This window comes from Alligator sinensis, unplaced genomic scaffold (genome assembly GCF_000455745.1).
Source record: "Alligator sinensis unplaced genomic scaffold, ASM45574v1 scaffold46_1, whole genome shotgun sequence".
Taxonomy (NCBI): Eukaryota; Metazoa; Chordata; order Crocodylia; family Alligatoridae; genus Alligator; species Alligator sinensis.
The window spans coordinates 3682332-3689197 of record NW_005841907.1 but is presented as its reverse complement, the minus strand read 5'-3'; the positions used below and the strand labels follow the sequence as shown (position 1 = coordinate 3689197).

The window sequence follows — 6866 nt, the reverse complement described above, 5'->3', positions numbered from 1 at the left end:
GTAATTTTTTATAAACAGAATTAAAAAACCAAACTACCTTTTCTTGAAATCAGCCTTTAAGTAGTGGGGCCAGACTACTGGTGATTGAAAACCAAGATGAAAATATGGCTAGTGAAAGCTAATTCAAGGAAAAGTTTCAGGTAACATTTTTTTGTTTCTTTTACTCCTTGTTGTATGTTTAGAATGGATTTCAGTGAATGTCACCCATTTTTCTGTTTTTGGCATTCGCTTTGAACAGCCAGTCACAGGTCTGAGGGACAATCACATTAAAGAGCAGTGTGTGTGAAGTGTTGCCTATGAGCTATTGACTTTCAGTGCTGGTTGTGCCACCTGTTGCGCATGCTAAAGGATTAACTGTAGAAATCAACTAATTATTACAAACATCTGCCACCCAGTACATTAGTACACTTCAATGTAGTATTGAAGTGTGTCCTGTGAGAGACCAACACAATTAAAATGCTACAGTGATAGTCTAACAGTTTATGTTTGTGAAATGCCTTGGGATCTATTGCTATGCAGGAAAGTTACTTATAGTTTAGGATCCTTTATATTCCACCCATCTTTCAAGTGATTCCCTGACCATCCTAGTGTATCATCAGTCAGAGTGGGTCTCAGTATAAAGAAATTCTATGAGCTAGAGAGAAGTCTAGATCTCCAGGGTAAAATGTTAAATATAGCATATTATTAGGTGTTCTTAATAACTACCATCTTTCCTCATCTACTCACCTCAGATCTGGCTAGTGAACAGCTAGCAAACAAGTAAAAACACATCTTCTTTAAGAACTATACTACAATACTCCAGTGCTGAACTCTTTGTAATAAATACCACATGTACAAATGTAATGTATAACCTATGTGTTAATAGAGGATACCGTATAAAGGCAAAGTTTATGGAAGTTATTGTTCCCTTTCCTTATGTCCGTAAATGCTCTCTCCTGCTTCCATTATTGTCACCATAAACATTAATTATTATTATTAATATTGTTCATAATGGGAGCACTATCTGTGGTTTCCAATCAGCAATCAGTGTCCCATTCCACTAGAGATCATTCATGCTGTTATAAACATGGTTGTAACAGGAAGAGAGTCTATCAATGCTGTAGGATTATCACTGTAACTTCACTGGTCTTTAATTTATACAAATATGTATTTATAGGAAGGAGAGAGGATCTTGGCATTAGGACTGAGAGCTGATACCAGAGTGAGCCAGATTTTCTACTACCGAAAATAGGTGAAATTCAATTAGCATTACCAATATATATATCAGCAGTCAATTTTGCCCAGTACTTGGCAAAAGCCTGAAAGTCATCTTTAAATAATGGGTCAAATTCCTCCTCTTTAAATTGCCTTTAATCCTTAGGGGCAAATGGTATCCAAAAAAGGTAGCCAGCAAACATTCCTTTTCATGAGGATGTTGACTGCAAATACCAGGTTAATTCACAAAGGCTGTCCAACAACCTTCCAGTGAAAATAGCTTCAGGTTGTGTCTGACTTGGGTCAGATCAGAACAACGTGAGTGGAAAACGAGTGATTATCCTTTTCATGATAAAGCCACTCCCTTTGGTTGCACATTTCAAAACCTGCCCATCTGTAACCTTATCTTTCGCTCACAGAACATGCTGTAAGGTCTGTAATTTATTACAGTATTATTTTCTAGACACAGTAAGTTATATTAGTCATTTTGCTCACCTGTGAAAGATCATTCAGAAGGTGAAAGACCTAAGAGATATGGTAAGCATTATTCTAACAAATGGTGATGAAGAGCATAGTATAAATCATGTTTTGGGGCTGGATGAAATGTTCAGTGATGAATCTAAACATCATATATCATAGGCAGAATTTGTCAAACACCATAGTTCATTCTGTGAACAAAATGTTTTCAATCAAACCCTTTGCTTGAATTCTTATAACTGCCCAATCAATTTTTGACCAAGATAGTGTCATTTTGTTAAACAAATACATGTGTTTACATTATTTGTATCTTTCTGTTTACATGATTATAGTCTGATCTACATAAGTCCTTTTCCCTTTTTAGAGTGTGTATGGCCAAAGAAAGAGAGAGAGTACCTAGAGACAATTCATTATGCTAACAAAACAGTAAAGGAGCTATTTGGGGTAGGGTGGGAAGTTATGGTTGCTGGAACCACCATAACTCTATTGATTTAAAAGTATTAATGCCAATTTATACCAACTCTGAATCTGCCACTTATAAGACAAAAATATGGTTTGTTTTTTTTGATAGATTATTTGATACAGTCCTTGGTTCTAGCTAGCAAAATAGTATAATATATTAATGGTCCTTCACTTCTTTCTCTGACAACAAGTATTTTGCTGGAACAAGACTTTTTGGACCTGACTCAGTTAATATTAGGGCATGTCCATACTGCTGAGTCTGGGACCAACACTTAACATTAAAACTTACCCACTTGCTGCCACCCAGCATATATCCAACCCCAGTAATCAGCAGGGATCCTAGCTTTGTATGTTTATATATTAGTGGTGTTTCATTTTGATCATGGAAAAATTGAGGATTTTTTTTTTGGTCAGAGAAAGCCAGGATCCCTGGTAATCAGTCAGAGTAGACAGTTTAGAGAGGTCAGAGTGCAAGCCCACTGCAGTTGTCAGGCTTTTCATCTTAATCTTAGAGAACATTAACAAAATAGTCTATGCTTTCCTAATGCTATGCATTTTTATGCTAATATGAGCGTGAACTTTTATTTAAAATTAGAATATGACAAGACACATGCAGCTCTAATGCAAATAATCACAACTACATTAAAGCCAATGGTTTGTCACAAAAGATGACTTTGCACCAATATTTATTAACTATGACCCAGCTTGGCAGTCCAAATGAAGATAATACTTCATTGAGAGTTATTCATGTTCCAGGTTTGTAGGGTCAAGTCCTAATTTTCATGATAATCACTTATGAACAACTTTCAAATTATTTAACTCCCCGCTGTTTCAGTCACTTAAAGGAGAGTTAACGCTTCCTAAGAGTAGATGGTATAAATTAGGGGTGTGTGAAACAAGCCATATTAGATTTAGATTAGGCCCAAATCAGGGGACAGTGATTCAATTCATTGATTCAGATCACTGTCCCGATTCCATTCAGCTGAATCTGAAGATTCGATAATGATTCAGAGAATCAGCATTTCGGCCATAGACACAGCTTTAAATGTTTTTTCTACATACCTCGAGGTACTAGGCATGGTTCATGAATGCTGAGATGGTGGAGTGGTTTGAGTGTCCTACAGGAGTGTGCGGGGGAGGAGGCCATGTGCTTGGTGGTGGACCCAGAAGTGGACCGGAAATACTTCCGGTCCACTTCTGGGTCCACCCCTGAGCACGTGGGGGTCCCCCCTGACACTCCCCTGGCTTGGCAATCAACAGCAGGGGGACCCCAGGTGCTCCCCCAGACCCAGAAGGCACCAGTCACTAAGTCAGGGGTTTTAAATGTAAATAATTCAAAAATAGATTATCTTTAAAAAAAAACAAAACAGATTGAATTAGTCATAACAATATTTTGGAATGCTCCTGGCTTCATTAACAACAAAATGGTTTGATGTCCTTTTATATGGAGTATGAGTGCCCCATCAGGCATTACACTTAAAATGCAAGCATCCATGCATTCAAGCAGTAAAACATGACCTAAGTGCAGTCATATTGTAGCAGAATTATGACTTCTTATGGGAGGAATATTTCTAGATTGAATTAAGCCTACATGTGTAGCATGTGTGATTTGCAGCACCACAAGCTGCGGCACTGCATACCACACACGTGCACTCGTCTGGATGTGCCCTGAGAGACCAAATATTGTATGTATATTCAATGCATGCATAACAATCACCTGATATATTAAGCAGAACATAAAAGCTAACAGCCATCACCATCTTCATTCCAAAATATGGCTAGTAGTAATGGTGTCACTGCCTGTCATTTGTAGAATAGCTTAATGAGTAGAATATATGCCCAGGCAGGGAAAGACCTAGATTTTGAACTCTCCTGAGCTCAAGGTAATTTGCACCTACATCTTCCACTTTCCAAGACAGAATCCAATGAATAAGCTATTCTAGGTAGGGCGACACTCTGCCTTCCTGTTTAATAAGTGCCTTTTTGAAGGAAAGAATGCAAAATCCATTGGGTCAGAAGGAGAGCAAGCAAAAGCAGCATGACTCTCTGGTCTGCTGGCCATGACTCTCAATTAGGAGTCATCCTAGATTTGAATGTCTGTTCTCAAGATTTCTGTTTTTATCAAATGGCTGCTTAATGTAAACTGAATAATCAGCCCAGGAAGTGGGTACTGGAGGCCAGAACTACCTCCCTCTCCAGATGAATGCCCTAACCGCCAAGCTACAGTCATGACCCTTCTTGTTTGGTCTTCTGATACAGCAGCACAGCTCCACCAAGGGGGCAAGGTGTGCCCCATTCACCATGCCCCATAGCATAGTTTTTAGGACAGTATCCTGGGAAGTGCAAAATGTGGATTTAAATCTGGCCAAGGAGATACAAGAGCCCATATCTTTCCCTTTCTGAGGAATTGCTGTAAGGCAATCCCCCAGTTACCATGTTTTAAAAAGAATGAGCCCTGATCAGTTCTTTCAAAGCATACCTGTTGGTGCCTACAGTCAGGCCCTGGATTCCAAGTGGATGTAGACAATACTTTGCAACTTTGCCTCAGGTGACAACATTTTGTAAATGGGTGGGAGTTTATATGTTCTTCTGCGCTATGTATTGCCTAATGACTAACACTAAGTGATGGCCTACTCAGAGTGCAGGTTTTTTTTGGATTATCCTCCAGAGATAATGGAAGGATATATTTTCTCCATATGTTATCTGAGGAACCTATCTGCTTCACTCTGGGGGACAGCTGTCTAAGAGTTAGGTATTAAGCCTAACTTGCAGGTGTCTTGCTCAATTGGTCTTGCCAAAAAAGTGTGCTACAAGATCAAATTGCTGATGCTGTTGTTACATGGAAAGTAGTAATGCATAGGGTGCATCTGTAGTTATGCCCTAATTTATTCTAAAACAGAATAGGATAAAGTAAAGCATTTTAATATTTGTAAAATGTTGTTCTCTTTAGTCAGCTTTATTCACAATGATCCACTCCAGATAGAACTGGGTAACATATTTCCATCTTATCAGAGGTGCACATACCTATCAAAACCAGATAAACAGATAAAAAACAGATAAACATAATAAATTAACTAGAATTAAGGCTCTTCCATAACAATGTCCTTAGTGTTACATCTTTTATAGACCTGATTCAAACAAGGGTAATGCCAATAGCATTCCTAGCAGCCATAACTGCTATTAAAACCTATCAATATTTGTTGTTCACTAGCCTTCAGAGATGATAAGAGATCAAAAGGCTTTATGAGCCATATTACCTTGCTGATGAACTTGTCAAGCATTCCGTTTGTAGAGACTGATGGAGTAGTTTTCTCCTTATCTTGCTTATTCTACTTACAGAGAGCACAGTATCATTTTGGGAAAAAACCCTTCAAAATAAACTTTATTAATATAAAATATTTTCCTATAGGGACTTGCTTTAAGAGGTTATTATACTGACTTTTGATCACATCACTATTTCATATCAGTAAAAAGTACTGTAATAGAGACCATGATAAAATATATTTTGCATGTTTATAGATATTAGACTCATACTGTTAAATCCTATAGGCCCACTTCATGAGTTGTGATATATCTACTACTAATTAACTTGATTCATCTGGTTTCAAAGCAAGCCTTCCTCATGTGGGAGAGATTTTACTCTCCAAGTTTGTAACACTACAGTAAATTATTTCCTCATAGTTCTGTTGTGCTTCAAGCATCCTAAACTCTGCTTCCATACAGAGTCTTGGTTCAATGAATGTCTCTTATTTGAATGAACTGAAGCTTTTGTTCTTTTTTATCATTCACACACAGACATGGAGGGTTCTCTCCCACTGAAGTAGGTTCTTCAATGCTGAGGTTTTAGCTGAGATAACCTAACCATTCAAGGCTGTGCCCTTTGGAGAAGCCCTTCAGACTGTTTAATGAAGCAAAGAACTGGGAAAGTACTTTGTTCTTGCAGCTTCTTTTCCACCCTTCAGAAGCACAGTGTTTAACAACATGCTAATGAATCCAGTTTTTTGGATGGAAATATAGTATTCTTCATTACAGACATTTTAACAAATGTAATCAATTAGCAAAATATTGCAGCAACTAAGCAGTGTGAGAAAATGATTTCCAATTATGAAATTGCACTTGTGTAACTGTCAATTGGATGTTCAAAAGTGTGTTGAAAAAACCTTTCGAGAGAGATTCTACATTGGAAAATGACTAGGTTAAAATAGCGCCTTTTAACTGAACAGATTTCTTTTCCTGTGTTTAAGCACAAAGAGTACAGTACAACTTAATACAGACTGACTTTCAGCTCTTGGGCTGAGCTTTGTGAGTCTGGTAGCTAGAGGGGAAAAAAATCGTCTTACTTATAAACTTAGTATATTTCATTGGAAGGTCCCTGAGTTACAGTAAGCTTTTGAAACCATAATGTCATTTTTACAGTCACTTTTCAAAATGAAATTGCAATTTAGCATGCCAGTGATAAGAAAGGATAACATGAATTTAATGACAAGGTTAGCAGTTACTGATTGTTGCTTTAATTAAAATTATGTGGAATAAATAATTTTTAAAAAGCAATCTTTCACAAAGATGAGATTGAAGTGAGATATTTGAAGAGATTTTTCTCACAGCCATGGTCATTTAAATGTTGCCCTTTGACAAGAACACATTTTCAAAATACCCATTCAAATGATACTGCTAAGGAGCCCCAAGTTCAGAGAGATCTTGAAAATTGAGATTTTTTTTTTTTATGGTCTCAG

General features: G+C 37.4%; 1 long non-coding RNA gene across 1 annotated transcript in view; it reads left to right on the top strand.

The window, feature by feature from the left end:
• Positions 1–1594: 1594 nt before the first annotated feature.
• Positions 1595–6866, top strand: part of LOC102378032 — a 6683-nt gene continuing 1411 nt past the window's right edge. The window contains exon 1 of the long non-coding RNA XR_323223.2: positions 1595–1731. This is a non-coding gene — a long non-coding RNA (uncharacterized LOC102378032). The remainder of the gene's footprint in view (positions 1732–6866) is intronic.